Raw genomic sequence first — 24137 nt, forward strand, 5'->3', positions numbered from 1 at the left:
GTTGTGTGTTTGTTGTGCAGCCATGCGGGAGGTTTAATTCCCAGGTCCGTTTTAATGTCGATTCAGTTTTGACGTCGTCCGTCGTAACATTACTGTTAGATTGCCGAACTCGACATGTACCGTTCACAATCATTCCCGCTTGAAGTAATTGGCACGTCATGTGGAGATGGTGTTGCTGTGATTCGAGGCATCAACTTGCAATAAAATACAACAAAAAATGACCTGCCAATGTTACTGCCCCAGGTTTGACGACAGGCAGCATGGGTAGTCAGATAAAGCATGGCAGTTGAAGTAAACCGGCAGAAATACACAACCGAGTTGAAGTCATTAAACTATGCTGGAAGAGACAGCAACGAGATCTCGCGAGAAAATGCCAGAAAAAGGAGATTTCGACCAGGCAACTGACGGAGGCAAGTGGTTATTAACTGGAATTCGCTGCAGAAGATTTAGCGATATGGAGATTGATTTCGAAGATATTTGGAGCATTAAACAACAGGTCACGTGTGTCGGTTGTTTAGAAAGATTTTCATTAGAGAGTCTGTTTCAACGAAACAATTTCCCTAAAATGAAGCGCCGTTAACATATTTCGCCCGAATATTTAGTAAATCAATATGCATCATATTTTAAACAGATCGAGGCTCATGCTCTCAGTCGCTGGGTTGTCTAACCCCGACTGTTGTTTACAGATGCCATCCAATCGGCCGAATGTTGTTGAGAGTAGCGTTGTAAAACAAATAAACTCTTATTAGCTCCTCCCGTCTAGTGTAGTTCAGTAGACTATATTCTCATAACCCTCCTTATCAAATACGGTCTGTGTTTCAATGTTGCCGCTTACATGTGCACGAACATTCACGTACTGTTGTTTGTTGCTTAACGCCACGTGAACCATAATCCTAGTATTGTCTTTTCCCGTAATATTAGGACAATAGACCAGTGAATGACACCATGAACATCGATCTATGCTATTACGATGACGAAGCCAGCAAATAATGCAAGTAAACAAACCAACAAATTGATTCCAGTCAGTCACCATTCGATTCCTATACTTGTTTCTCAAGGTAGCATGTGTGATTGAAGTGTAGCAGGATTTACTGAAGATCAGTTTTAACCCGTATCGTCACGGAGTGAGTGAGGTAGTGAGTCGATTTGATATATTTGGAAGCCCGAACAATATCAGGTTTACAAGTACACGTTTCTGGGGGGTACTGGCAAACCTCGAAACATACTCAGTTGGAATCTGCGATTTGAATCACGATCAGTTGTCGGGCACACCTAAGGGAGGCAGTTCGGCACACTGCCGAAAGGTGGTGCTTTGCACAAATATGTTCCATCCCAAATGTTTAATAGAGATATTCCAACTGGAGCTTGAGAATAGAGAACCGTCAGGTATGACCGAGGATTTAGATTACGGTGTGATGTGGGAGTGCCCATTGGGGTTCCAAGAGCATTGCCCCATATCTTCATACCGCTCAATTAAGGCGATACCAAATACTGACCTTCTCTACGCACGCGCCACCACTGATAACGGAAGTAGCCTGCACGTGACACCTAGCACATCGTGCACGTGCTATCACGTGACCTGATGTCACGATGACGTGTTAATACAGAATGCAACAAAGATGCCATTGAAAATGTCTGAATGGGGTGAGTGTTAGCTACGGAAGTACACCATGGCAAAAATGATAGGTGTCTTTTTCCGGCTGAGCTTTTCCTGTAGGGTCCATATACCATGTAATCCTTCCCATAATGACCGCGACATCCGCCCAATTATAACGAGGCTTTAAATGTCACGCAGGGATGTGTGAACCAATCAGAAGACACGTGATACACCTGGTCTTTGTCATCTTCAAAGGGACCAATAGTTAAAGACGTAACAACTGATTTGACCTTATGACGTCATTTGCTGAACTTTGTAAACAAACTCCGCGGGTGATTTTGGGTTTCAGATTTATACCTATGTTTTGGGAGATTTACGAGTCTCTTCCACGCAGTACAGATGGGTACGCCAGTCTTCAAATCTCAGTGTTTGTTTATGCACGTTTCTTAAGCACATATTGAAAGAAATGTTAAACGCTTCCGTTTTACATATTCAGAAATTCCACAAGACTTCAAACAAAGGTGGACGGATTATGTCAACTTGAGTGGATAATAAACAAATAAAGACCACGGAATCAACAGCTGCTTCCATCTGTTGTTTGTGAACATAAAACAACACACGCAATGAAACAACTGTAACAACTAAATATCCCCAGTTGTCCGTGGCTATAAACACGAACTCCTTGCAGCGCGTGTTTCTCTAAGTAAGGAGCTCTGTTTACCGACTTAACTTTTACAATATGACATTTAACAGCGATTATCCCCTACAAGTTTTCAGAGTTGTGCAGTGCAATTGGTGAATTAATACACGATGTTTTCATACAAATGCATCATGGCCGCTGATAACTTTTAAGCGTCAGAACCAGAATTAACATATGCACGCTATTTTTTTTTATTATTTTTACCAGATTTTAGATCTTGGTTTCGGGGCTTCATATTACCAAAGTCAAACTTTTGTCATCTGAAAATAAAATATAAATATACGGACGTGTCGTATCCATAAACAAACGAGATGAAAACTAACAAGGGTGTTGGTGAAACGAGCTTCCTTTTTAAGCAGTATGTTTCATAATCAACGGAGACAGGCATTGAATAACGCCTGTCACCTGTTTTTTTATACTTTTTTGACTGTCAAGAGGGTCAGATTTGGCTCTCCAGAATTATCCATAGATACATTTTATCAACAAGATTTCTGTTGCTCACACTGTCAGAGGCGAGCCTGGACTCGCGGCGAGTGTACTTCCGGTAAATGTCTTATAGAAAACTAATTGTACATCTTGTTGTTCGCGATTACCCAACCATATGAGTACGTCTGAACACGTGCGTATGTTGGCATAGACGTATGAACGTATTTGATACGTATTTATTATCTGACTGTTGTTCTTATCAATGTCCACTAACGGGATGTGCATGGTGTTCAGGCACACTGACTCATATCCAATTGCGTCGACAGATGCTCATGCTGTTCATCACTGGACTGTCCGGTCCAGACTCGATTATTTACAGACCGTCGCCATATAGATGGGATATTGTTGTGTGTGACGTATAACTATAAACAATCAAACAAACAAACAAAAGCCCCTTTAACCATCTACCACAACACTTACAACTGATGGTCAACGGGACAATATGTGAGCGAATAAGACATCTTATGAATATACTTTAAATGAAAACATATTGTTTAATTTACTTGTTAAGATCATTGTTTGATAACAGAATATCACGTCCATTAATCCCATAAATCTGATGCGTAGCGATATGACAGAGTAATGCTAGTTGATCAGCCTAAGTCGCCATACTCGTACTGAAGCGAAGCTACAAACACCACTAGGTTCTACGACCATTGCTGCGCACAAACTGGCAGACATGCTCTTTTCATCTGTTAACCTATTCATCTGAAGTCCATAGTTGAGCGTCAGATAGCCATTCAACATTAACGATCTTCTCGCCTTCTGCCAGGGACATTGAATGATGCTGCAAGCGATAAGGGGGAATATCTTGATAACAAGCATGAAGATAAAGGACCGTCTCGTGCCAGCGCCGACTCTCTGACCTCAGTGGCAAGACCCGAGCAACAGTGAGCGCGTTGTCACATGAGCAAGAAGGTGTCTACAACACGAAGCGGGACAGCGGCAACTACTTCATGAGTAGTAGATGGGAAGAGACGATGGAGACGACGATCCAGTTTCTATCTTTTACCCTAATTGCATATGAATAAATCAAAATCCTAGAGAACAAAATATAAAATATGACTTCTAATGCAATTAACAAAGAAAATAAACTTTAATCTTCTACTGTCAACAGAAAATGGCAAAACCCATCACCATGCACATAAGAATGAATATTGTAGGAACAAGAGCACACATTTAAAGTATACTACACACAATAAGATAAAGAACACCCGATGTTTCAAATGATTGTGGTTAATCTGCCATGCAATGACGCCCACGTGTGCTATCCCTGCCTACAGATTACAGGAATATTGCAGGAGCAGTCGGAAAGCGATTCTCGTACACTCTTGTTATGTGCGGTCCGTTAGCTCACAGGGTAATTAGTTAAATAGCTAAACAGTTCTCTCGTTAAATCGGGTTCGACTCCAAACGCGTTGTGGAGGATATGAAACCTAGTTTCGGTATTCACGGACATCGCTGGGTTATGGAATTGTTGTGGTCCTCACAAAGCAAGCAAAAAGTGGTAAAATTAAGTGCGATAATGTCCTTTGCAGGATTCCGTATTGGACTACTGTTAAAAACGAAATAAAACATACATAAACACATACTCATTCACTCACTTCATCTTGCTATGTATAAGTACAAATACGTTTGCTTCAAAATGTGGTCTACACATACAGCCACCTATCTACACTTAATGATCTTCGGTCTTGCATGAACCAAATAAATACTCTGGGAGTCTTTTGCTAACTTCTCGCTTCCTAAGCCCTCAACGTTACACGCTGTTAGAAATTACCCTTATCGCCCCTCCTGGAATGTTTCACTTCCTACCCGGGTAAAGACACCGATCCCACTCGGGTATGCGATACATGGCAATCATGTAGCAGATCTCGCCATGCACAATTACTTCAAGTTGTCAGCCTGCACACAGTCGCAACGTCAGGATCAGTTGTATTACAGCAGGATCAGATAGCCCCACGTCTCACCTGAACAGGTAGAGTGAGTAGTTGTGTCAATTTGTGTCGACCCTGAAACCTAACAGTTCCCTGCTGTAGGCGTGTGACGTCACCATGTGCGTGGGTGCACATACACACGCTAGTGTAACAGGAGCTGGGGTCATTCTATCAGGGTCGTTCATAAAGGGGTGTTGACTTACGGATGTAGACAATTATGTCTTTGTTGGGTTTGTTTGCGGTCAGAGCAAGTCGTGAGTTTTAAGGAAGCGCACAAGTTCTGGCGATGCCTGGGAGCACATGGTACGTGATGCCACAATGGAAGGCAGATGCAGCTATTCAATGTAGAATTGTTCTATCGTGGAGTATGTCTGCTATTCCATGGGCTTTGTGTGTCAGGTCAAACATGAGAGGAGAAAGAGACACTAGGGATTCCCACTGATGGTTCCCTTCACCGATCGTATGACGTCATAGCTTAATGATATGTGTACACCTTAAAGCAACTTGCGTTACTGTCCCTCTCTCTTTTCCCTAGGAGTGAGTAAATAGATTTCACGCCACTTTAAGCAATATTTCAGGAACACCAAGGCATGGGGCATCAGAATTATACTTCAGACATTGTACACATGTAACCATTAGGCCACTCCACCGCCTCTCCCTCCTTAACAAATTGAATGAATCAGAGAATGTTCTCTTCAAATACAGACAGCACTATTTAAAATATGTCCCGGTAAAGTGACAATAACCAGGCAAATCAGTGGCCGATATCCTGAGCATCGAGCAGCACTGGAGGTACGATCAACAGGTGTACGCTCTAAAGGTACACATATATATGTCCGTATTTAAACCAAGGATGATTCTATGTATTAATTTTCCGAAATTCCACTTATGAGCGCTCGCGATATAGTGATACGTAAAAGTTCTCCTCGTCAAGGAGACAAACGCGAACGGGTGGTCAAGCTCGGCTGCTCGGTGGGTGCATATCATCGATGTTCATGATTTCAACCACTGGATTATGGACCTTCCTTGTATATCCAGGGTGCATCGTTAAAGTACATACAAAATATACCTTTTAACCCTGCTTCAGCGAATTCCTTCTGTTCATGTCCTACAAACCCATTTTTTCAAAAGATTAAACATTGAAAGCTAAGCGGGTTATTTCATAATTGACATAAGTGCATTCTACTAACGTAATTGAATGAGAGTTGAGCCGGGAATGACACATTTACACTGAAAGCGAGTTGCAATTTTAGAACCATAAAATAATTTGTCGGAGTCGTAACAAGGATTGATCAGGCTTCGCCGCCAAGCAGAACACTCTGTGTTTTTCAATTACCCCCATACTCTTTGCTATCAAGGGGATTATTAAATTTCCTCCGACTCAAGCCGATAGTTACAGAAGCACCACGACTGAGGTGTAATACTCTGAGCTGTATGGATTCCGTGATCGACGGCCATAACTGATGCAATATTGTTTTAATCGCAAAATTAACCCTCATTAGAAGATTTAAGAAGCTTTTTTTCAGGTCATTTGGTGCGAGGCTAAAGGGCGATTGCAAACGAAAGGGGAGAAGGTCAAGAGCTCAGAAAACTGAGAGAGTAAGAAAAATCTGGGTCATGTCTGTCCATGTTAGTCACTGGTGATTAGTTCCAGTCTCGTGAATTCTCGCGCGGAGTGAGATTGCTATGTATATCCTATTTGTCAGTGGTTGGACTGTTATGCGCATGATCAGCGCTGTGTTAGCAGACTAAGACTGTTATTTGGGATACGGGTAGATCAGGCAATAACATACATATACCCCGGTACGCCACAGACAGTGAATCTGATGTCTAATCAAATAGCCCACTTACCACGGAATGTCAAGGCTGAAGGGAAACTCCATGGTTGAAGAATTGAAGTACGAATTAAATGTACCAACTGTTGATCAAAGGCACACTTGCTCACTGCAACGTGGCCCTATTGGGCAAGCATTGATAGGTAGCTTATTATTGATAAGCATTGATAGGTAGCTTAGTGGTTAAAGTGATGTTTCGTCATACAAAAGAGATAGGTTCGATTCCAAACAAGGACTACGTCAAGGTTATCTTGATTTCCCTCCGCTGCGACACATTCCAGACAGGGAAACAAATGCATGCTTACTCTCTCATACATTGTCCCGCTGACCGTCAGCTGTATGGGTGTGTTGACTACAGTGTCTTTGTTTGTTTGCTGCTTAACGCCGCACCGGACCAGACAATCCAGCGATCAGCAACATAAGCATCAATCAATGCAGTTAGGATCCAATGACATTTGTCAGCCATGTTGACCAGAGCAGACGATCCGGTTAGTCATATGGTACAACAAGTCCTAATCCTGACTTCAGCTGTTGGCCAAAGCTGCTCCACCACATAAAGACTGAAACTGTTCGATGGAACAAATATTGCTAGTCACTCACTCTCTCACTCACTCACTCACCACTCAGTCGTCGAATGAGTGAGTATGGTGTCATGATACTTTCAGCAATATTGCAGCAACATCATGACACCAGAAAATTTTGTACCCGTGTGAAAAATCGAACTCAGGCCTTCGTCGTGACGAACGAACGCTTTCACCACCAGACTACCCCTCAAAAGATAAAGACCAAGGCCGGAGCAGATCTTCTAATCACCAAACCTAATCTGGTATAGACATCGAGCCGAGGTTACAAAGATTCCTCCAGACATTAGATCATGCTTTCAGAGTCTTAATTCACCTCTTTGTCCTTAATAGTCTGTGACGTCATAGAAATAATATACTCGTCACGTCCCCCGACGCCCTCATTAGCTTATTGATATTTCATTTTATTCAACTTCCGTATCAAACACGAGTCAGCGCTCAGTTAGTTGCCAAGGCACACCTGTGACCGAGTTCGTGATCGTTTTCTGTGATTACATGATCCAGCGCCAGACTGACCCAGTGTCCCAAACAGCTTCTGTCGACAATACACACCGAAGCTAATATTAGTAACTATTTTGCTTAAATCGACATGATAGATAGTCTTTGCAGTTGCTGACGTCACAACGTGACGTCATCAAACTTCGGTGAATAAAAATGACCTCTTAACGAGTTAATCGCCTGTGTGAGAATGGGCGTCACTTCAAGCTAAAGTACTCTATTTAGGTCTTCTCATGTCCGTGCCTAAAGTGTCGCAATTACTCAACTTTAAAAAAATGCTTTAATCAAACGGCGACTTCTTGGCACATTTCCCGCTAATTGACAGGAGGCCAATGTGTCACTGTCGGTGAAGACAACGTTCACGTTTGGGGAGTGATGTCGCTGTCCTCGGACCCACACACAACATGCGGTAATGGCATCGTGAGCAGGATTAAGCTTATCGATGCCTGTAGTTCAAGGGTTTACATACATCGTCCACACGGTCGACGCGCCGGCTTCACCTCAGCCGCTCACTGACCACTGCCGTAGAAAACCACGGCGTAATTAATAGAGATGAATTCTGTGCCGGAGCGGGGATACCCTGTCGTCTGTCTTGACCTTATTTGACGCCTTCTGTAATGTATTTCTAACATATATGGATTATCCTGCCATGGGATTGGTGTACAAGGTCATGGTTAGATGGATCATCCAAACTTCCAGTCTGAGAAGTATCAGTAATGGTAACAGTCCGTTTATACGGCATGGCGCTCATAGCCAGGCACATTGTCTGCTCATGGTGGTACGTACATCACATGCTCACTGGTACCCATTTTACGGATCACAATTTGGATTTAAGGATCTAGTCCAAGGATACTGCGCAAATGTGCCACAGTGAAAGTGCTCCGTGGAGTCCTATTAGGTCCTATTTGTATGTTTGGGGCTTTTTTTTAATTCTTGTATTTATTAATTTGTTTGGGGTACGGTGGTGTGGGGATGTCAGTCCGAGAATATAATGAAGTACTTCCAGATGTTGGTTTTTATGCAAACCCTTAGTTGTGCAAATAGTGGATAATCGTGGTATTTGTACCCTCATTACAAACTTCCCTTCCTCACTTAATCCAGATTCAGCTGAAGACCTGAATTTCCCTCTGCTCCCCATCTTATCCCCCTACCCATGTAAACATCTCGTCTCAGACTAAATTTAACCATTCCCACCAAACAATGCCCTTGAAGAAGTTCTTCTCTTTACGCTTACATCCCCTCTGTAGACCTCGCGTTGAGCAAGTCTAAACCAATTGGCACCACTTGCATCAAAATACCCCCCACCCCCACCCTCAGGAGACATCATACAATACTGTCGCCCCACCCACGCCAACCCCCCTATCCTGCCCTGATTCATCTTTGACTAGCACTGCCGGGGGGTGTCTGGTGGTGTATTCAGAACTAGGAGTTTGGAACTGAATCTAAGACGAAATTGATGACCAAAACGGAGGAAGTTGAAGAGAGTTTAGAGTAATCACAAGCCAGGGAGACCACTGTAATCACACGCCGAGGAGGCGATGTGCGTTAAACACATCAGCGGACGAGCAACTCCAGGCCTTGTGCCTCAGATAAAAACACCCCGCACACTGTTTCATGGAATTTTCACCACTTTGGCAAATTTTCACTCAGCCTCTATGTTCAAACAGCAGATCTGGTGGAGGTTTTTGTGATGTTCTACATTCATTGTGCAATTCTCATGTAACCGGCTTAACACCCACTGGGGAATAGCGTCTGGGGTCGTACGGGTCACGTGCTGCGAAGTTCTCATCCCTCACCTCACAACGCTTCATTCAACAATCGCAGTGTGCAGTGTTTGGGTCCGTCTGAAGACGTCTTCGGGGGCGGTGTGGTAACCTACCTTGTTAAGGCGTTCACTCGTAACACAGAAGATCCGGGTTCCAGCCCTCACTTGGCCACAGCGTGTGAAGCCCTTTTTTGGTGTCCCCTGCCGTTACACGTTTGAAAAAAGCGGCGTAAACCATACTCACTCACACACTCAATAGACCCGTGAAGGTCCCGGGGTAGAATAGGCCTTCAGCAACCCATGCTTGCCATAAAAGGCGACTCAGCTTGTCGTAAGAGGCGACTAACGGGATCGGGTGGTCAGACTCGCTGACTTGGTTGACGCATGTCATCGGTTCCCAATTGCGCAGATCGATGCTCATGTTGTTGATCACTGGATTGTCTGGTCCAGACTCGATTATTTACAGACCGCCGCCATATAGCTGCAATATTGCTGAGTGCGGCGTAAAACTAAACTCCCTCACTCACTCACTCACACACTCAATAACTGACGACGACGTCTGTGTCTTCCATTCGTGCTGTCTCGACTCATGGTGGATGGTCTGCATTGGCCTGCACTTGGACACGACACAGTGTGCTTCCATTTTCTCATTTCCTGCATCATGCTTGGGTCACCTGCACCAACTTAGATGAGTGAGATGAGAAATGTTAGTACAAGCAGAGGGAGCTATCGTGTACCTCAGTAATTTTTACACATTCGGGGACAGAACCTCTGACAATTCGCTCTCCTGGCAAGCACCACATCCACGGGACGACAGAGACTGTCATACCAGCGCATAGGTCTGGACTCATGAACTGACTGGCAAGATCTTTACCGTAACTGTTTAAGTCACATTTAAGTTACACGTGAACAAGGGGAATTCGAGTTTTAAAACGGATTTAGTTTTAACATTGTTTTGACCCTCATTGCAGTTAATTTTATTTGTTAAATTACATGTCACAGTATGTAACAAATTTGTGGGTAGGGGTTGGGTAGGGTTAGGAGAAAGGGTGTGTCTCGGCTTTTGGAGGCTTTGTTGAGGACGTGAAGAGTCAGGGCGTCCAGATGCATGAAGGACTGGCTGTTTTACACGCATCACCTGTCGTTTCATGAAATGGGCATGCGGTGGTTACTACGTCTTGCAATGGAATACATTGCTCGTTCTTTTAAAGCCAGCTTGACTTGTTTACCCTCTATTATTCCAATAAGAGGCCGACGGACACAGTGGTGTTATTGCTGATCAGCATCAACCATCTCTATACAATGTATTTACCTGTTCTGGCCCTCCCTATTAACTACACCTGTATCTCCCTGTTCTGTCTACCCTTTCTGCCCCCCTCGATCTATACCTGTCCGCTCTTTCAACATACCTGCATAGCTACCTGTACTGTCCTATTCAACCCACCTATTTACCTAACTGTCGGATCAACACCACCTTCCCACCGCGATGAATCATTCCCTTTGTATTAATACTAATCAGTACCTTGGTTGTGTGTCTATTTTAGACACCCGTAAACTACATCAAAATGCGCCATCTCGAACCCCTTACCCAGGTATATAATTAAATAATAAGCCTGTAGGGTAGTCCATGTAACTGATAGTCTTCTATGGTTACAAATGTCCCAAGCGTGCAGGTACGTATCCCACCGTGCACCATGTCACTGTCACAAATGAAGCAGCGTAGTGACAACTAATTCAATGTTCTATCCGTCCCCCATACGTGTGTCATCGTCGATGATTATGTTAACAACGCTGTTCACGTTCCGACTTGGTGACACACCCGTGTGCTGTTCTCCTAGTTGATATCCTGAATTTGTTCAAGGTGATCCCACTAAATGCTGGGTATATACTGACAGAGGAAAAATAGGGAACGTCTATTATTGGAAAGTTGAGCACGTGCTTGGCATGACATGAAGTATATCTACACCCTGAATAATACGGTGACACGTCAGCACACACTCGGTACAAACATTTCATTAACGTCATGGGCATTGAGCTTCATGCATCAACGTTGACGTCCTCGTTCCCAAATGGCGTAGATCAATGCTCATTACATCAGTGACCGGTTTGACCACACGATCTCGTTAGTAGCAACAAACTTCGTACATGCATCTTTTTCCAGCTAGACAACAATCGACAACGTCTCTTCAAAAAGACAAGCTTTCATGTACCAAAAAGACCTATGTACCTTTACGACAGATATAGCGGTCTCATCCAGTGAGATTTCACTGCATTCCAGTACTCACATTACCTATCCCCTGTTGTCCAGAGAAACAAGTGGGTGAATGAGTGAGTTTGGTTTTACGCCGCTTTTAGGAATATATTCCTGCAACATAAACACCAGAAATGTCCTTCACACATTGTACCCATGTGGGGAATTGAACCCGGGTCTTCGTCATGACAAATGAACGTTTTAACCACTGTGCTACCCCAACGCCTCCAGAGAACCAATACAAAAGCATGAAGTGATTATGTCACAACACGTTTGGGTTTGAGGCTGCAGTGAAGAGTCCAGTTGGTCTTGAAGCTTGCTGTCATCGCGTATGTTGATAAGACGTTAAAATTCATCTTCGTGTCTTGAGAGCAGGAATTAAAACGAGGCTATGGTGATCGGTGGTGTTTTTCAAAACATCCGAGATGAGGATCCACAGTTGAGAGTCGAGAAGTAAATTTGTTACTTATTTTAGTGTATTCGTTAGTGAGTGAGTTTGGCTTTATGACGCTTTTAGCAATATTCAGGCAATATCGCGACTGGGGACACCAGAAATGGGCTTACACATTGCATTCCTGTATGGAATTCATGACGGGTCTCTGGTGCTGAACAACAAAAGAAACCCAAATTACGAAAAAAGCAAATCTCACAAAAGTTCATGTTCATGTAAATGTTCATGTTCATGTTCATGTTTATATCTTCTATTAAGAACTTGTCCACAAAAACAACAGGGTTGCGTTTCTTTTGCAGTTCAGTATATATTAAAAGCCGAATCATCTGCATTTGTGTGCTAGCGTATGCGTGTGTGCTCTTGTATAAATCACGTGAGCCTTGTTTTGCTAGACCCGAGAAATACCGTTCCGCAGTTTAACAGTGTGTCGACCAAACGTTGTTTTAGCCATTTCGTGCCAAGAAAAAAGTCTTTTGGTACGACGTGACCAGGGGTTCGAACCCCGAACTTTCGCTCTTCAGACAAGCGCTGTGTCGTCACACCGCGGAAGCTGTGTGGGCAGGAGTATTGGCGAACTTGCCGAGACTCTGATTTAACGGCTAGGCCGACGCAGACAATTAACACATTGGTCATATACAGAATTGTGATTGGTGGTAATATTTATCCATTCAATCACCGGCCCTTGACACCAGGAGTGACCTGTTCTACCACTCGACGCCAGCCGCCGTCACTTCCACTGATGATTTAAAGACTCCGGTAGGTGGACGGCGGACCAACATCGCGCTTTGTTTTTAGGGGTATTTAAATCGAGACAGGTTCAGTTGGCAATAAAATACTTTATCTGCAGATCCTGCCCGTACCGAGCGACATAAATGTCCATTCCGAGTTGACCTTCCAACTGGAGCCATTCAGCCACCTATCGGACGTACAGACTGTCTTGGCGCGTTCGCTGCCAACGCTAACTACGGGTTCTAATGCGTCTGTGTGGTCGTCATGGGCACAAGAAACGGAGGCAAGCTGTAGTTCAGCCATACTGCCAACGTCTGAGGCAGTTTTGGAAATCTCCAGGGGACAGTGTGCCAGTGAAAACATGTATTTGTTAGTAATGATTTAGAGTTTCACAGGAGAGACCCGAGCTATCCAATTTTCTAGTTTAGCCTTAGTGCTTTCCACTGCGGTACACTTGATTAGAGGAGAGGGTTGTTGCCGGGCCGAGTTCGGTCTGTATTGATTTCATGGGTAGCGTATAGATCTCGACTGACCAGTCAAAGCAGCCGGCCATTTCATTGCCGTTATAAACGCTTCACACTTACACAAATTTCTCTGATTTATGTCTTCAATCTACGACGTTATGCGTGAAGGGGGTTTAATATAGGTGGCAGTATTGACGACATTTGTGCTGCTAAGTAGCTCCGACGACTTGGACTGTATTGACTAGATCAAATTAAGAGGTACGGTCAAGATGTTGCCCTCTTCAGTTCTTGGGGGAATTGTTTCTGAGTGTGCAAAGTATCTCTATACACTGATAAGGTACGTCGGCGGAATCGACGTCGATGACGACGTCTGCGTGGTAGTAGAGTAGCCTTGACCTTGTCTGCATTCACCCAGAGATTATTTCGCTGTGCACCGATGGGATCTGTCGTTGCCTTGGTCTGTTACTGTTAGTCTTTGGTTCGAATCCCATGTTTATGATTCTTGGATTTTTTAACATTACGCCGTTGTGATAGGACCACTGACACTTCGCAGTTGACGATGTCCACAGTGTGCAACAACGTAGGACTCCTCTCACTGTGGCCTGTCAACGTCAAGGGAACGCACCACCACATACAGAGAGTGAAAGTTGTTCTTGTGGATAATATTCTAAGGCGTTCTCTCCCAACCCTGAACACCCGGGTTCGATGCCCACATGGGTGCAATGTGTGGACCCCATTTCTGTTGTCCCGGTCTTAAGACTGAATAATTCTAAATAAAAAAGCAACGTTAAACACGTTCACTCTATAATTTATTGCGTATATACTCACTCACTAACTCAAGGAGTTTTTGTGCAACACAGTTCTTCTGTTTCAGCATCAGTGTGTGCAGCACGTGCACACTGTTCCCCGATAAACACTGCAATAGTTCTCGTCCATGCAGACAAACGCTCATATATACTGTCATCGCACCTGTGCATCGGTCACAAAAATACACTGAGCAAATCCTGCAGAGATCACATTGAGCGCGCTGTTATTTCGCACCTCCCGTCAGACACTACATACTTGTCTGTTGTTGGTTGAAGGTGTTTCTTGAGAAGGAGCTGTCAAAACGTGGGCAATCCGTGCTGTCGAGACAGAAATATCTCCACAACATTTTCTCTACAATATAAGAAGTATTTGGCAAACATTAAGCGTTAGCCTCTGAAGCTATTAGTCTATGTTTAAGAGCTTATAGGTGGCGGCATGTGGTGCATGGTCGGGTGGTGGCTGGTTGACGATTATGCAAGCGTATGCAAATGATTTCGATAACATTTGTTCTATAAATACCCCTGTTATTTAATAAACTTGACAGGTATTCCTATTTTTAAAGATTAAATACCCTTTATGCATATTTTTCTGGAATGAGTGATTCGAGTTAACATTGCATGTTGGGTGAGTTTCGTTTTACGCCGCATTCAGCAATATTCCAACTATATGGCGGCGATGTGTAAATAATCGAGCCTGGACCAGACAGTGCAGTGATCAACAGCATGTGCATAGATCGGCGCAATTGGGAACCGATGACTGACCGCCCGATCCCGTTAGTCGCCTCTTACGACAAGCACATAGTCGCCTTTTCTGGCAAGCACTGGTGTTTGAAGACCTGATCTACCCCGCATCTTCATGAATCTAACGTTGCGTAGACCAGACGTCAATTTATATCACGGCGTCAGCTTCATGGGGAGATAACACCAAAGAGATGTAGGTCTTTGACCTTTTACCACTTTTCTTCAAACTTTGAAACGTAATCGGAGCAAGGAGAGATTCGAACTCATGGGTTTCTGGAGTGCGCGAGGGACGCAACTCTGCACAGAAAATTGAGATTCCAACATGATTAGACCAGACTGTCGATGTTGACGAGCATTATTCCATTTCAGAACTGCCCAAATCCGCTTACAACATTAATCCTGGACGAGACAAACCAGTGATTGATGTTGTGAACAACGATCTCCATCTTTAACAACATTCAGTCAGGTCACACGCAATATCCCCCTGTTTTCGATTAGGGTGGATATTTGAGACTTTTTCTTCATGGCAAACCCGTTAAAATATCAACATTCAGGAATATCTCAGCAACGCCTTGGTCACATGATATGAAACATTCATGTCACAGACGTGACATGACCTTCATCTCCTTAACGACCACGACGTTAAGTTACGTCGGTTGTAAGAATATCGACTTCGAGCACTTTAATAAGTGTGCTTCTCAACTTCCGGCGCTACTGACAATATTGTTGATGGCTTCGGTTAACGCATTTGTCTGTGATGTGATAAAAACAGAGATCTGAATGAAAGATAAGGCGTCTATGTTTATTTGTGATGTTCCTTGATTGTTGACACAAAACTGGCCTCGCACCTGCAGTGAGCACTTCTTCCCCGCTGCCATTCCGTTCACCACCCCGCGCAGACTCCTCCGGTGTCGTCATGCGCCATCTGTCGGCCATATTCTCAACTGTATCACTTCCAAACCATTGGAGATATTTACAAAGCATCTGAGAGGAATAGTTCATGCTTTGTTCCTGGTAACTTCCTCTCGACATAGTCGACTCTCGACATGGATGTTCCGCAAGTGTTTGAAGAGGAAGCCCGGGATACAGGACGAGCCAGAAGGGCGAAAGCATCTTTTCGACAAAAAAATAAGATTGCGTCGATACATTTGAAACCTGAAAGCAGATTTGTTTTATTTATATGTTATATAAACACAGTGGGGTTTTATCTACAAATAGTATCTTTATTCGAGTCTGACACTAAAGCAAACCACACGTCTGTAGCCCCGAATAAATGACACTGAAGTACCCCAGCTATTGGACGAGGCATAATTCACAAGACAAATATTTAGCCCAGAAATAGTTATCTTATTCAGAAATACATATAATACATCTATAAAAAATAAAATGAATAAAATATATATACAGACTATTTCATCCATCCTTGTGGAACCAAGAACGCTGCTTGATTTTAAAGCTAAGGCAACGAAGACTTGAACTGGATTTACTATAGTATATATTCTCAAAACCACAGGAAACAAACTCTGGAAAGCGAAACGACTGTTTATCTTTGACGTGTTCAAAAATATTGATATATTTCTGCATTGAGCACTTTACCCAACAAGATACCTTTGTTCAAACACATAAGCAGGAACTGGCAGAAAAAAGGGTTTCTAGAAAATTTGATTTCGCCAATATAAGACAAACATTAACAGACTGAAAACTCTTTTGATACTAGAAGGAGTTTATCAAGAACTCTTGAAACCTTGAGCATGCTGGTTCCATCTTTTTGCTACAGTTTGTGATGATACATTTACATTTTACATTTACATTTACATTTACGTTTACATTTACATTTATATTTTACATTTACATTTTACATTTTACATTTTACATTTTTCATTTACATTTACATTTACATTTACATTTTACATTTACATTTACATTTACATTTTATATTTACATTTACATTTACATTTTACATTTTACATTTTACATTTACATTTACATTTACATTTACATTTTATATTTACATTTACATTTACATTTTACATTTTACATTTACATTTACATTTACATTTACATTTTACATTTACATTTACATTTTATATTTACATTTACATTTTACATTTACATTTACATTTACATTTTATATTTACATTTACATTTTACATTTTACATTTACATTTACATTTACATTTACATTTTACATTTACATTTACATTTACATTTTATATTTACATTTACATTTTACATTTTACATTTACATTTACATTTACATTTACATTTACATTTACATTTTATATTTACATTTACATTTACATTTACATTTACATTTTATATTTACATTTACATTTACATTTACATTTACATTTACATTTACATTTTAAGTTACATTTACATTTACATTTTACATTTACATTTACATTTTACATTTTACATTTTACATTTTACATTTACATTTACAGTTACAGTTACATTTACATTTACATTTTACATTTACATTTACATTTACATTTACATTTACATTTACATTTTACATTTACATTTACGGCATCTGACTGTATTCAGTGGCATACATATATGTATCACACATATGTATCAGTGATTCACTGATCTAACGTAATGCTATTACAGGTGATATAGATATTTAACGAAAACATATATTCAAACTGACATACTGATATAACGAATGAGCATAATCAAACTTCCATGCTACTTGTGAAGATCCAAGTTAGACATGCTCTTCAGCAACTCATGCTTGTCGTAAGAGGCGACCGACGGGATCAGGAACCCAGGCTCGCTGGCTTGACTGCAACATGTTATTCTTGTCCTTATTGCGTTGATCGATGCTCATGCTTTTGATCACTGGATTGTCTGATCCAGATTCGATTATATACAGACCGTCGTTACATAGCTTGAATCATGCGGCGTTAAACAACAAACATACAAGCAAATTGTTTTACACAATAAACAAAACAACAAAGTGACCAACACATATTAGGTATATTTTACCAGCGACGATCTGATATAACGTATGACCATTACTACACCCTGCAGGTATACTGCTTTATTTACAGATTTAGATCAGACATTGCTATACTGCCACATTAATATGTAATTACAGTGACATACAGATATAATACCCTACAGTGACATACATATATATGCCGTGAGTACAGTTCGTGACTAATTTACACTGAGAGAGTGTGTGTGTGTGTGGGGGGGGGGGGGTGGGGGGTGGGGTGGGGGGTGGGTGCGTGTGTGGTGGCCATAAAAGAGAGAGAGAATTAACCACATGAATATGCATCATAAGTTAGATGCATTAAACGGGGAGAAAATCAACATGCTTTCGACAACTGCAACTGAAGAATTTTCTGTAAAAGTTCTGCAATATACATACTAATATTCTTTCTTTTATGTGCTTGAAATAGGCTCCTTTAAACATTAATCATAAACTGGTTTAGACACTGGTCGGTCGGAGCTTATTAAAAAAGGGCGCTTAATACTATACACTTTGACGCATCAACGAAACAGTAACGCCCTATTCACAATGCCACGATGTGTTGTATATACGTAACAGACTACTGTGCTTTGATTAACGACGATAGTGTTAACATTGAAATCCTATCGTGCAAAGCTGAGTGTTTGAGATGTCCCTTCTGCTTGTAAAGACAGTCTACCCAGTGTAAGCCCTCTATACGGCTCCTCAGTCTTCCGTTCATCCGACTCTTATATCCCGCCTTCATGGACCCTCGATACGCCACCACACACGCCGACGGCGACACCGCCCAGAATTAACATGGGAATCGAAAAGCAAGTTTGAGAAGCAGAGATAAGAACAACGTCCATTTCTGAATTTCCCTTAATACTACAACACTATTTACTTACAGTTATTCAATATTCAGTGACGTCATCACTTGACGTCATCGTCACGTGATGCACACTGAAAACGATTCCAACTCTCTCAATTTCCTCAGAAGGTGAAGTCTTTGTGATATGTAGCAAGCACTCACTTCAACTGGTCTCGGGCCAATACAGAATATTTGACATCCTCTTCGGAAGGAACGTTGCATTGTACGCTGAGATATACCTGGCCCCGTAGCTTCCTATCGGCGATTGTAGTCGCCCGTGTTATTCTCTATTTTCTGTGATTGACTGTAATGTACATAGCAATCGTCATATTGACAATATTCATATCTTGATTAAGGTTTTCTAGCAAAACTCTCGAATTCAATGAAAAATGTGCTGAATTTCCGTATTTACCGATGTAAATTTGCTGTCTGGTTGAGCGTATGGATTTCTAGTGGCGTGAGTACACACGGTCGAAATGTTTCACCCGATTGCTTGTGGCCTAGTTTCTATATTTGAAACACTTAAATTGATTGCAGCAATTATCAAAGCGAAATCCATTGAAATATTACACGCAGGACAGAGCACATTCTCTGAACTTCTTCTGTATCTTAATGCTACTGATAGCGTAGTTGCAGTTCAAACACATGTAGAAGGTGGATGGGTAATTTAAAAAGTGGATGGGTAATTTAAAAAGTGGATGGAATCACAGGAGTTAAGAACTTTGCTCAAACATCTAAAGAAGAACATTTCATGTTTCAAAAAATCATGTGTGACCGAAGTGTCTGTGCCACAGGTTGCGTAGCCTAGTGATTACTGCGTTCGCTCTTCACGCCGAAACCACGGTTCGATTCACCACATGGACAAGTGGTTGATATTAGGAGCAGCATGCAACCAATGGCCACGAGAGAATGAGGTACCCTGCCATATTGAACTCAGAGGTAAAAGAGACTATACCCAGTCTATTTTATATGCAACTGAAAATTATCAGAACTAATGTTAAATTTGATTATGTCTGTTTAATCATTATTTACTCCAAGTGTGTAAAACAGGCCCATGCCCGTTAGCCCGTGTGGAGCTAAATGTTAGTCGGGCTAAAGATTCTGATGTCCATCTAGCGACCGACATTTTATGATTTGTATTATGCACACCTCAAAAATGAACAATAGATATTGTTTGTTGGGATACATTTGATTATGGAAAATCAACTCAAATCGATGCTTGTAACAATACGAAATCAGAGTTACCCGATATTTGATCCGGGTAACTGATACCTTCACTGAATGCAATATATGCAAAATATGCCGTCTCTAGCTAAAGTTGGTGAAATTTTAAATATGCTAGGTTATCTATCCTACATGGCCAGAACAAAAAACCTTGACCTTGAGACTGTTTCACATGTCTTTTTTGTATCGGAATTGCTTAGATCGTTGTTCATGCTGTTGATCACTGGATATTCCTGTCCAGATTCGAATATTTGCAGACCTTCACCATATCGCTGGCATATAGCTAAGTGTCGCGTCAAACAACAAACAACCAGATCCACTAGTTTGTAATATGTCATCCGTGATTGGGTAAATAAAGATGTTATTAATTGGTTCAATAAAGAATTCAATAGTGAAGTTTAACCACATGACTCCTCCCGTGTTTGAAATGTATATTTTGGTGTTGATTTTTCTTCATTTAAAGCAACTTAGATACCCATCGGTATGCTGTCAAACATGAAACATACATTTATTTTGTTTCATTACATTTCATAATATTAAATGATACATCTTTACATTTCATCAAAAACTAAAGTGTATTTTAATTTTAAATCGATTTGGAATTGAAGGTTAACTAAACGCTATTACATGGGAATTATTACTGTTAAAAATATAATGTAGCTATGTGAGGCTATTTTCATATGAAAATCAAAGATGTGATAAAACTATCTGAGAGGAATTGTTTCTTTCATCCATCAGTGGATATGATCAAACCTTTGAGAGGCATTTAGAAGTGGAATACAAAAGAAAAACAATATTTATGGATGTCATCATGTGAATATTGTTTATTGTGAACGACGCGACGTTTCGGGGCGTATGCTTGCTTATAGCTGACATCCATAAATCTTGCTTTTCTCAGACGACATGATGTTTTAACGCCACAAAAACAAAAAGGAAAATATAGTCTGAGAAGGTCACCATTCAAAACAAAAAAACGATAATGCAGGTTCACCATGATCCTTTAGCTTTATGATAATTCAACCAAACTGGCAATGATATAGCTCGCTTGTAACTCACTCACCCACTTCAAGGGAGGACCTATCTCCTGAGTCACGTGACGATCACCGGACAGGCCAATTACGGGCAAGTATTGTGGCCACTTTGTGCAGGATTCTAATTTGTAAAGGTAAGCTTTGCTTAACAATGCCGTCTACATTGGTAATGGCAATCAGGTAGATGTACAAAGAGATGCCGCTGTGATTCGCTATATGTGTAATTGCATTTCTTTGATGTGGTCAATGAGCGTTGTGTTGCTGGTTTGATGGAGCTAAGTATGGACAGTCTGAGACTAGGGCGTCTGCCTCTCTGACAACATCGTCGACGGCAGTTCAGTCGGGCATCAGTGCTTTCATTACCCTTCTATTTTGCGAGTGAGGGGGGCGTGTTACGTCATCGACGATGTTGAGGTGACACGGTGACGTAGTGACGGATGAACAGATGGGTTGTAGTATGGAATTAGTGTCTTCATAGAGGGAAGAGGGACAGAGGGAAGAAGATAGTAAAAACTGAGAAATACAGAGTTTTAAGCTTGGACTAATATGGATTAAATGTAACAGGGGGAGTGGGGGAGGGGTATGGGATAAAGACTGAAGAGAGTTGAGGAGAGAAAGAGTGCGTGTGAGACAGAGAGACTGGGTAGAATTGTTGTGGTGGGCAGATACTGTATAAACGAGCCAGAGACAGAACAAGAGAGAGATGGCGAAAGGTAGAATAAGAAGAAAGCTCGCAAACTATAGGAAGATGTGATGTGTTTTATCATGATATTGATGCTGGTGCGGTTGCGATTGCAGTTGTGAATACAGGTATTGCTGCTGGTTGTGTCGGTGCAGGTACAGGTGTCGTTGTCGGTGTCGGTGCAGGTGCTTGAGTCGGTGTCAGTGAATATGCCGGTGCTGGTGAAGACACCACTGTCCGTGACGCTGTTGGTGTTGGTGCTGTTGCCGGCACCGATGGCCGGACGTTGTCAGTGCAGAAGCTGGTCACGGTGCCAGAGCCGCGACCTCTGTTGGCGCTGGTGTTGGCGCAGGTGCTGGTGTCAGTGGCAGCGTGGGTGCCGCTGTTGGTGATGTAAGAATGACAACGTTTACAACAGAATTCCACTTTCCAAATGAGAGTTCCTTTCAAACCTCCCTACTTCTGAAATGACGTATTTTGCCGCGTCAAACAAGTTGCCAACCAAGATGGTTATCACTTCTCCTTCACACTTAGGTTCAATCTAGTTCCAATTGTGGAAACCTAGTGACGTCCAGTGCATCCCGAGCCCATTCACCGTGGACGCACAATGCATGCTGTAACCGAGACATGGTGGGACAAATCGAGATAAAATACTGACTGAGCGTTTTCCCTACTGGACGCAGGCGCTTACGTTATACACGTGCAAATCATCCGCTAATCTGCTCGCATCAACCGAGTCCTGTGTCTGCTCTACCAGTGGGACGCCGGGCATTCACGACAGGATCAGTGACTGAGTGGAGTTTTAAGCCGCTTTACTAATATTAGAAACTTGTCATAGCAGGGCGCAAGTGATGAAGTCCATTGTCAACATTTGTTTCAATTGAACCCGGATTTCATTCCCCGGGCCGACCCCATCCTTCCTCCCCCACCCAATCCCCTTGACATTACAGGCTCTGACTCGAAGCAACCGTATGTCCACATTCCACACCACCACCCACCCACCCCCACCCACACACACACATTTGGCAATATTCCAGCTATGTGACGGCGATCTGAAGATAATATACTATGGACCAAGCATGACCAGGCATGGAACATCATGAGCATTGGTCCACGTATTAGCGTCAGAATGGCATGTGTGAACCAAGTCAGCCTGACCACCAAATCTGCTAGTCGCCTCGTCGATGGAAGGACTAATGACCAGGAGATTTACTTATTGGTGACACTGACCCTTCCTCTGGGTATTCTTTCTCCCATGTAAGAACAGAATTATCGGGTTAGGCTTGTCACAATGGGTGGTCTAACAACTCATCATGCCTCGACAGTTGCCTTTGCTCATAATATCACCCATCAGTCCAGGGTCTTCTTTCACAAAGCTCTAAGGTCATCGTAAGTCACAAAGGTAACCTTAGTGCAGTGTTAAAGGATGGGGGTTGGCGTTAACCTTAGCAAAGGTTGCTTTGTGAAAGGAGGTCCTGGTTCCGAGGAACCAATGCTTGGGAGACCATTATTGGTGATAATATATATAGTCGACAGCGTGTTATTGATCTGTCATTGGATTGTATGGTACACATTCAGTTACTTACAAGACCATCGATATGTCGGTCATATACGACATAACAGGGCAAAAACCAACATTACCTAATCGAGACTTATTTACCAGAGTTTTATTCAAAATTCATCTTGAATTCTTTTGACTGGAGTGTAAATGTTCCATCACATGAAGCAAAGTTCCCACCAAATCTCAGGCAGCAAAGACTTATTAACGTACATCAGCATTGACCTTCATACCAACCACACAAGACATAACATTCAAAGCTTACACGAGCAAATATTCTGGAAAGTTAGACAAACTTACTTGCAAACACACATAATCGGTGGTTTAACATGTTTAATTTTCTGTTTTCCGAAGATGTCTCGCAGATGAATGGTTGCAACAGAAGCATCTTCTTGTAAAGAAACCACAGTGTATGTTTACCCCGGCCCCTGCGAGTGACCCGGATGAAGACGGAGTCGGCTGACCCCCTATTATGATACAGTCTCTCAAGACGAAGTGGTTTTTGTTGACTAACTGGGCTGGCGCGATTGCGATTTTTTTCTTTGAGGTTATTTCTTGTATTCAGCCACACTAGCCAACGACGAGTGCCGGCGTTCTCATTGTCAGTGGCTACGATGTGTTTGCACTGTATTACAGCAGTTTCAATAGACCCTCTCGTCCCACTGAATACTACCACGGGTTGCATCTCTCTCTACCCCGTCTCACAAAAAGCGCTCTCGTAGGCATCCCTGTCCCCACTTCGTGATAAGAATACCTCAGCAAGCATTAGCGGGACTTGAAGGACTGGCGAGGGTGATCGCCAAATACTTTCCACAGCATCAATTGCCAAACTTGGAAAAACGGAATGAAACTTTTTATAGTCTTTTGAGAAATACTCGCGAAATACATCATCAAACACAAAATTATATGAGGTGCATACGTGCTTGCCCAGATTTTAGTGCAATTAAGAAGAGATTTGCAGGCTGCAC

The sequence above is a fragment of the Haliotis asinina genome, chromosome 1 (assembly GCF_037392515.1).
Source record: "Haliotis asinina isolate JCU_RB_2024 chromosome 1, JCU_Hal_asi_v2, whole genome shotgun sequence".
Taxonomy (NCBI): Eukaryota; Metazoa; Mollusca; class Gastropoda; order Lepetellida; family Haliotidae; genus Haliotis; species Haliotis asinina.